Here is a 10063-nt window from a genome sequence, read left to right on the forward strand (position 1 = left end):
CGAGGGAAAATTTTTAGTCTTTCACCAATAAGTATGTTAGCTCTGGGATTTATGATAAAAATACTAAACTAGAAAATTTCCTCAACCTGGTTTCTTTTCAGTATCAATTATATTGATGTTATTTTTCATCTGTTATTGATGTTATGAATTATATGATTGGTTTTTCCAAATACTGAACAATTTCTACAATCTGGATAAATAATCCAAGGACAATATATAATATTTTCAGTATACTGCTAAATCCAGTTGCCAGTATTTTATATTGTATTCATGCATCTCTATTTTGCGTGAGCATAAATAAGATCCAGCTATAATTTAAATGATCTTTTCTATGTTTCTTAAAATTTTTATCAGGGTTGGGGTGCCTGGGTGGCTCAATTGGCTAAGCATCTGATTTCGGCTCAGGTCATGATCTCGCCGTCCGTGAGTTCGAGCCCCGTGTCGGGCTCTGCGCTGATGGCTCGGAGCCTGGAGCCTGCAGCCTGCTTCGGATTCTGTGTCTCCCTCTCTCTCTGCCCCTCCCCTGTTCATGCTCTATCTCTCTCTGTCTCAAAAATAAATAAATATAAAAAATTTAAAAAATTTTAAACAGGGTTATACTAGTTCTATAGGATTTATTGGGTTAATCTCCTTCTTTCTTTATGCTCTGAAACACGTTAATAACATAGGAAAATATTCTTTGAAGAAATGAAATGACTCATAGGCAAATCTTTCTTAGCTCAGTCTTTTAGGAACTAATTTATTTTTACACTTAAAAAATGTCTTTCATGTTTTTGGTCTTTTCAGATTTTCTATCTTTACATAATCAATTTGGTAATTGATAGTTCCTAGAAAATAATCATTTTCATGGATACTTTCTAAGCTTTCATTCACCTACAATTTTTATTTCTCAGACTTTTGGGAGATCTAGTTTTTTCTCCATTTTCTTTTTGTGTTTGTATTCGGTTATTGGATTTATTTATGACAGATTTATTTACCTTTATTTTCATGGTCTTCAATCCATCAGTCTATATATCACAATTGTTTTCTTTGAAATAAAAGCAACTTTGATTCTATTTAAGATTCTGAATTTTTAGTGGAATAATATTCTAGTCCCTTCTTTTGTTAACTAGGTCAGCATAAAACAAACCTGATGTTTCAGTACTTGAAGTCTTAACTAAAGGACAAGTGTGTGATAACAATGTATCCTAATTTCAGACAAGGTATCCCAAAGCAAATAACCAGTTTTTTGTTTGTTCAGTGCCTAGTTCTGAGGATTACAATGAAAATTTCTATCAATATTATGCTTTCCAATATTGAAAATAACTAGCTGTGTTACTTAATGTTCTTGTTGTTAAGAGATTTTTTAATACTTTGACTGCAAATACATACAGCTTAACTTATTAATTTCCATGCATCTGAATATAATTGCTCCTCAGCAGAAATGATTTCTTCTAAATATCTATTGAGCATAATATGGAATATATATTTTATTCCATTTCCATTCAATAACATTGGGGCCATGCTATTTTCAAAAGGCATAGAAGTAATACCCCCCCCACACACATCTTAGAAATGAACTTTGCTCATATACAAATAAAACTGACATGAGTTCAACTGGACAGGCACTGGAGTACATGGATCTTTCTAATTGAGTTTATTCTCAACTAAATTATTACTCTAAAATAGCTGTTGTTGAAGACCTTGTCTCTGTGTATTTGATGATTTTTAGATTTCCTAAAATCTCAGCAAGAAACAGATTACTTAAGCTTGAAAAAAATCCATGTGTGATTAGACCTTCTTTGAACGGCATTTAGTCTCCTTACTTTAAGTAATGTTGGTAGCATAGCAAAGAGGCTAATATTCAAACATGAATTACTATAGACTGTCTGGATTTGATTTCCCCAACATGTGTTTATGACAGCCCTTTCTTTGTGACTTATTTGTGAACTGCAGACCCATATTAGTCATTTAGAAGAGTTGAAACTTACTTGGTTTTGGAACTCCTAGTAGAAGGTGAGGTTTAATTTTGTATGCAATATTTGAAATGACAGAATGGTGTTTAAATGCAATAAAGTTTATTTAGATGCCACAAAACCTAAAACAATAGATAACAAAAATGGATATATGTGATAAAACTACGGAGACATTAAATTCCTTTAAAAATTCATTTTCTGTTTTTGTTAAGATCTATTTATTTTGAGAGAGAGAGTGAGTGAGAGAGAGAGCAAGCTAGCACATGACTGGGGGAGAGGGGCAGAGGGAGAAAGAGAAAGAAAGAGAATCTTAAGCAGGCTCTATGCTTAGCACAGAGCCAGACCTGGGGCTCGATTGCACGACCCTGGGACCATGACCTGAGCCAAAATCAAGAGATAGACACTCAACCAACTGAGCCACACACACACCCCTCAAACCTCATTTTTTAAACCAATGTTTCTCAAATAGTTGGGCAGAAAACCTCAGCATCAGAGTGACTTGGGTGTTTGCCAAAAATGCAGATTCCTGAGACTTAGATTTAAGGAATTCGAAATATGTAGGGGTGAGGTTAGGCAATCTGCATTTTAACAAGTTTACCAGTTGATTTTTATCAATAATAAAGTTTGAGAATCACTGATTCCAATTTCATCTTGAATCATCTTTTACCCTTGTCTAGCATTTCCCTCAGCTTATAACCTCTAACCAGTTGTCAACTCCTGATGGTATTATTCAAGAAACAAAATTATATTGTGCCAGTCACAGTATTAGGCCTTTGGAATAAAAGATAATTAAGACATAAGCTCTATCCTTAAGGAGTATAGCCTTGCTATGGGGCTATTCATGAAAACAGACAATTTTAATGAAAGAAAAATTTTATTATGATAAGATGTGCTCCAGGGACTATGAGAGGGTCAGGGAGGGCTACAGAAACCATTCTGGAAAAGAAATGCACTGTAGTTACCCAGAGGACATTATTATACCTTATTCCTAAAAGAAGGGGGGTAAACTACACTGAAAGTTAAGGCAATGACATTTTAAGTAGAGGAAATATATACAAAAGCATAATGGCAAAAAAGTCCTGTGCTTGAAAAAATATTTAAAAGCCACTTTTGTTCAAGTGTGCACTGAGAGATAGGTAAGCAATAAGTTAATCTGGGAATATAGTTAAGGGTAAGACCACAGGAACCGTTTCAAACACAGTGAGGGATTTGGACTTTATCCAGAGGGACATAAATATCCACTGAAAGGGTTTAAGCAAAGGATAAGATGATCATATATGCAATTTAGAAACATAATACCGGCTATTGGGTGGAAAATGGATTTTATAGGAGCAAGCTTGGAGCTAGTACATCCAGTTAGGTGACAGTTGCAATCATTCAGATGAGAGAAGAAAGTAGGGAAGACTTATTTAGAAGGGATGTGCAAAGTGTGCAAATCTAGGAAATACTTAAGAGTTTAAATCAGTGGGATAAGAGTTTAAATGTGGAACATGAAAAAAAAAACTAGGTTTCTAGAATGGGTGACTGAGGAGAATGTGTCCCAATCTGAGACAAAGTATATAGGACAAGGAGCTGACCTGGGAAGCAGAGATGATAAGTTCCATAAATGCCATGCTTAGCTATAGGTGCTTATTGGAAGTTTGTGTAGAAATGCTAGGTAGGAAGTTGGCAAGAGGAGCATGGAATTCAGACGAAGTATCTACACTGGAAATACAGGCTTTGGAGTCAGCCATACATACATTAGAGTTAAATCCGTGAGGGTAGATGAGATCATGAAGAAAAGAGCGTGTAGAGTAAGAACATTTGAACTGAAAACAGAACCCTGGAAAACACTATTATTTTCCCAAAGCCACTCATGTGTTTTAGGTGTGTGTTACAGCATTGCCGCACTTCCAGTTACCAAATCCTGTATTAGTTACCTATTGCTGTGTAACAAATTATCCCTAAATTAGCAGATGATCATGTCATGAAGTTTCTGAGTGTCAATAATCTGGGAGCAGCTTAGCTGGGAGGTTCTGGCTCAGGTCTCTCAGGAGGTTGCAGACAAGAAGCCCACCAGGGCAACAATCATCTGAAGACTTGATTGAGCTTGGAGAATTCACTTCTAAGTCCACAGAACTGGATTTGGGGAAGATTCTTTGGTTCCTCAAGAGACAGACCTTCTCATACAGTTGTTTACTTTATGGCATAGGACTTCCCCCAGAGTAAGTAATGTGAGAGAGAAAGGGAGAGACAGAGAGAGAGAGAGAGAGAGAGAGAGAGAGAGAGAGAGAGAAAGCTACAATGTCTTTCATAACATCATTTCAGAAGTGACATGCCATTAGTTCTACCATATTTTATTGGCTGCACAAGCCAATCTTATGAGATACACAAGGGTGTTGCCTGGCTACCACAAGTGCAAATCTCAATTTCATCTTTTTTTAAAAAAAATCTATATATGTTTATTTATGTTTGAGAGAGAGAGAGAGAGAAAGAGCAACTGAGGGAGGGGCAGAAAGACAGGGAGACAGAGGATCCAAAGTGGGCTCCATGCTGACAGCAGAGAGCTTGAGGTGGGGCTTGAACTCACAAACTGTGAGATCATGACCTGAGCCGAAGCCAGATGCTTAACCAACTGAGCCACCCAGGCACCCCTCAATATCATCTTTTTTATTCAGAGTTTCCCACCATCAGAAGAGGGATGGTTTCCAATTTTACAAGATGATTGGTATTATTATTATTGATATTATTATCACAATTATTATAAATTATAAATCAAGTCACTTCACAAGTGCTTGCCATATTTTTTACCTTATTTGCCATTATACCCTTCATGCAACGTAACTGAGTATTAGTGTGATGTATGGAAATGAGGTCAGACTCTGCAAATAAACAATCCTATTTAAAATTATGGCTTCAGTGTTGTATGAAAGGAGAGAAGGTTAGAACTCCCCTAGACAAGAATGGAAGAGGCCCTCAGGCTAGACAACATGCATATGGTTAAGCCACTTCCATCTACTTCAGTGGCATCTAACCATCATTTTTTACAATGGGTTCAAACTTAAGTGACCATCTACTTAATATAGATTGCTATATGCATAAGATGTTATATATGAGCCTAATGGTAACCACATATCAAAAACTTGTAATAGAGGGGTGCCTGGGTGGCTCAGTCAGTTGGGCCTCTGACTGCAGCTCAGGCATGATCTCGCGGTCTGTGGGTTCGAGCCCCGGGTCGGGCTCTTTGCTGACAGCTTGGAGCCTGGAGCCTGCTTCTGATTCTGTCTTCCTATCTCTCTGCTCCTCCCCTCTTCACGCTCTGTCTCTCCCTCTCTCTCAAAAATAAATAAACATTAAAAAAAATTGTAATAGTTACGCAAAAAATAGAGAAAGGAATCCAAGCATATCACCAAGAAGGCCATCAAACCACAAGGGAAGTAAGCAAGAGAAGAAAGGAATAAAGAACTACTAAAACAACTGAAAAACAAGTAACAAAATGGCAATAAATATATATCTGTCAATAACTACTTTGAATGTAAATGGACTAAATGCTCTAATCAAAAGAGATAGGGTGATTGAATGGATAAAAAAGCAAGATGTGTCTATATGGTGCCTACAGGAGACGCACTTCAGACCTAAAGACACATGTACATTGAAAATAAAGGGATGGGAAAACATTTACCATGCAAATGGAAGTGCAAAAAAAAAAGCTGAGGTAGCCATGCTTATATTGGACAAAAGAGACCTTAAAACAAAGATTGTAACAAGAGGCAAAGAAGAGGGCACCTGAGTGGCTCAGTCAATTAAACATCCAACTCTTGATCTTGGCTCAGGTCAGGATTTCACAGTTTGTGGGATCAAGCCCCGTGATGGGCTCTGCACTGACAGTGCAGAGCCTGCTTGGGATTCTCTCTCTCCCTCTCTCTCTACTCTTCTCCTGCTTATGTGCACGTGCTCTCCCTCTCAAAATAAATAACTTTAAAGAAACAGAAAGAGACAAAGAAGGATACTATATAATGATGAAGGGAACAATTCAACAAGAGGATATAACAATTACAAATATTTATGCAGCCAACATGGGAGAACCTAAATACATAATTATTAACAAACATAAAGGAGGAAATTGATAGTAATACAATAATAGTAGGGCACTTTAACACCCCACTTATGTCGATGGATAGATCATCCAGACAGAAAATCAGTTGGTGTAGCCATTGTAGAAAACAGTAAGGTCCCTCAAAAATTAAAAATAGAATTACCATAGGATACAGTAATTCTACTGCTGAGAATTTACCCAAAGAAAATTAAAACACTAACTCAAAAATATGTATGGACCCCTAGGTTTACTGCAGTATTACATACAATAGCCGAGATACAGAAGCAACCTAAATGTCTATCCACAGATGAATGGATAAGGAAGAGGGACTATTACTCGGCCATTGAAAAGGAATGAAATCTTGCCATTTGTAACAACATAGATGAACCTAGAGGGTATAATCCTCAGTGAAAAAAAGTCAGAGAAAGACAAATACCATATGATTTCACCTATACATGGAACTGAAAAAAACAAAACAAACAAGCAAAGAAAAAAAGACTTAACAACCCATGCTTTTTTTTTTTTTTAACATTTATTTATTTTTGAGAGTGACAGAGACAGAGTGTGAGCTGGGGACGGGGGGAGAGAGAGACACACACACAGAATCCGAAACAGGCTCCAGGCTGTGAGCTGTCAGCACAGAGCCCAATGTGGGACTCGAACTCACAAACCGCAAGATCATGACCTGAGCTGAAGTCGGATGCTTAATTGACTGAGCCACCCGGGTGCCCCTACACTCTTAAATATAGAAACAAATTAGTGGTTGCCAGAGTGGAGGTGGCTGGGGGATGGGTGAAATAGACAAAGGGGATTAAGAGAACACTTATCTTGATGAACATTGAGAAATGTTTTTGAATTGTTAAATCATTATATTGTATACCCGAAACTAATATAACATTGTCTGTTATTTATACCCTGAAAAATAAAATAAAATAAAAACAATTAGGTGCTTTTCGATATTTTAATTTTCTCATGTTCAAATTCTATTTACATGACTTGCTAAAAGTGGAATTTAAAGAATTATAAATGATTTCAGTGAGTGAAGTAAGGTGATTAAATAGAATATAGACATATGCGATGCTTATAACATGTAATGTAAACACTTAAAAATAGTATAAAACATTTAGCATTAAAAATATCTAGTTTTAGTATAAATTAGCTTAGTATAAGCATGTTATTTAAGTTTTCCCAACTTCACTGTGGTATAACTGAAATATACAAATTGTATATATTTAAGGTATACAATGTGATGATTTAACATACATATACATTGTGAAATAATTACCACAATAAAGCTAATTCACATATCCATCACCTCACAGAGTTACAATGTTTTTGTGTGTAGTGAAATCATTGAAGATCTACTCTCTTGGCAAGTTTCTATAGTCACCATGCTATACATTAGATCCTCAGAAGTTATTGATCTTATAACTGAAAGGTTGTACCCTTTGACCAACATCTCCCCATTTTTGCCACACCCTTAGCCCCTGGTAATCACCAATCTGTTCTCTGGTTCTGTGAGTTTGACTTTCTAAAATTTCACATATAAATGAGATCATTATTTGTCTTTCTGTGTCTGGCTTATTTCACTTAGTATAATATCCTCGGGGTTCATCCACGTTGTACTGAATGGCAGGATCTCCTTTTTTTCAAAGCTGAATAATATTCCATTGTAAATACACAGACTGTATTTTCTTTATTCATCCACTGATGGGCACTGAATTTGTTGCCATATCTTGGCTATTATGAATAATGCTGAAATGAACATGGCAGTGCAGATTTGCCTTTGAGATACTAATTTCATTTCTTTTGAATATATAAATTTCAGACCACTGATTATATCTGGAAGTGAGATTACTAGGACATATGGAGGTTCTATTTTAAGTTTTTTATGGAACTTCGCTACTGTGTTCCATAATGGCTGGAATAATTTACATTCCTACCAATAGTACACAAAGATTCCTTCTATCCACATCCTCACTAATACTTGTTATCTGTGGTCTTTTTCTTTTAAATGTTTATTTATTTATTTTGAGAGAGAGAGAGAGAGAGAAAGAGAGAGAGCAAGTGGGAGAGGGGCAGAGAGAGAATCTCAAGCAGGTTCTGCACTGTCAGTGCAGAGCCCAACACAGGGCTTGATCTCACAAACTGTGAGATCATGACGTGAGTGGAAATCAAGAGTCAGATGCTTAACTGAACTGAGCCACCCAGCACCCCATCTCTTGTCTTTTTGATAATAGCCATTCTAACTAGTGTGAGGTGATACTGTATTGTGGTTTTGATCTGCATTTCCCTGATGATTCATGTTGTTGAGCACCTTTTCATATGCCTGTTGATCATTTGCCTGTCTTCCACAAGGAAATGTCTACTCACGCTTTTGCCCATTTTTAAATTGGATTACTTATTTTTTGCTATTAAGTTGTAGGAGTTCCTTACATATTTTGGATATTAACATCTTATTGGATATGTGCTTTGAAAATATTTTCTCCCATTCCATTGCTTTGCTTTTCATTTTGTTGATTGTTTCCTTTCCTGTACAGAAACTTTTGGGTTCTATATATCCCACTTGTTTAATTTTGCTTTATTGCCCGTGCCTTTGGTGTTGTTTCCAAAAAAAATCATTGCCAAGACAGATTTTCCAGAAGATTTTCCCTTATGTTTTCTTCTAGGAGTTTTACAATTTCAGGTATCACATTTAAGCCTTTAATTCATTTTGAGTTAATTTGATGTAAGATAAGGATCCAATTTCATTCTTTTACACATGGATACCAGTGTTCCCAACACCATTGATTGAAGAGACTACCTTTTCCACATTGTGTACTCTGGGCATCTTTGTCAAAGATTAGTTGACCATATCATGTGTAGGTTTATTTCTGGACCCTTTATTCCATTGTTGTTTATGTCTGTTTTTATAGCAGTACCACACTGTTTGGATTACTATAGCTTTATAATATAGTTTTAAACCAGAAGTGTGATGGCTCTAGCCTTGTTCTTTTTTTTTCTCAAAAATGCTTTGGCCATTCAGGTTCCATTTAAATTCCCTATAAGTGTTAGGACTGTTTTCTATTTCCATGAAGAATGCCATTGGAACTTTGATAGGGAATGAATTGAATCTATAGATTGCTAAAATAGTATAAATATTTTAGCAATATGAATTCTTTTAATCCATGAACACAGAATATCTTTTTTTTTGTTTTCTTTAATTTCTTTCATCAGTGTTTTCTAGTTCTCAGAGTACATAGATCTTTCACTTTCTTAGTCAAATTTATTGCTAAGTATTTTATTATTTTTGATCATAATGTAAGTAGGGTGATTCTCTTAATTTCTTTTTCAGATAGTTCATTGTCAGTGTCTAGAAACATAACTGATTTTGGTATGTTGTTCTGTATCCTGCAAATTTACCGAATTCATTTATTAGCTCCAACAATTTTTTCATGGAATCTTCAGTTTTTTCTTTATATAAAACCATATCATCTGCAATTTCACTTATATGAGAAATCTTCCTTTCCTATTTGGATGTCCTTTATTTCTTTTTCTTGACTAATTGCTCTGGCTACAGTTCCCAGTCCTATGTTGGATAGAACTGGTGAAAGTGGGCACTGTTTTCCTGATCTTGGAGGAAAAGCTTTCAATCTTTCCCCATTAAGTACGATGTTAGCTGTGGGACGGGCATATATGTCTTTCATTATGTTGAGGTACATTCCTTCTGTACCTATTTTGTCGAGGATTTTTATCATGAAAGGATATTGAATTTTGTCAAATACTTCTTCTGCATCTATTGAGATGATCACGTGAGTTTTGTGTTTCATTCTATTAGTGTGATGTGTCACATTTATTCATTTGCCTATTGTTGCACCATCCTCGTATCCCAGGAATAGATCCTACTTAATCAGCGTATAAGATCCTTTTAATGTGTTGATAAATTTAATTTTCTAGTATTTTCTTGAGGATTTGGCATCTATATTCATCAGGAGTAATGGCCTGTAGGTTTCTTTTCTTGTACCTGGCTTTGGCTTTGGTATCAGGGTAATGC

At 35.9% G+C, this 10063-nt stretch overlaps 1 non-coding gene across 1 annotated transcript; it reads left to right on the forward strand.

Annotated features, from left to right (window-relative positions):
* Positions 1–4853: 4853 nt before the first annotated feature.
* Positions 4854–4980, forward strand: LOC113597824 (U6atac minor spliceosomal RNA). Its single transcript, XR_003418582.1, has one exon. It is a non-coding gene; the product is annotated as a U6atac minor spliceosomal RNA (small nuclear RNA).
* Positions 4981–10063: the final 5083 nt, after the last annotated feature.

The sequence above is a fragment of the Acinonyx jubatus genome, chromosome X (assembly GCF_027475565.1).
Source record: "Acinonyx jubatus isolate Ajub_Pintada_27869175 chromosome X, VMU_Ajub_asm_v1.0, whole genome shotgun sequence".
NCBI classification, from domain to species: Eukaryota; Metazoa; Chordata; class Mammalia; order Carnivora; family Felidae; genus Acinonyx; species Acinonyx jubatus.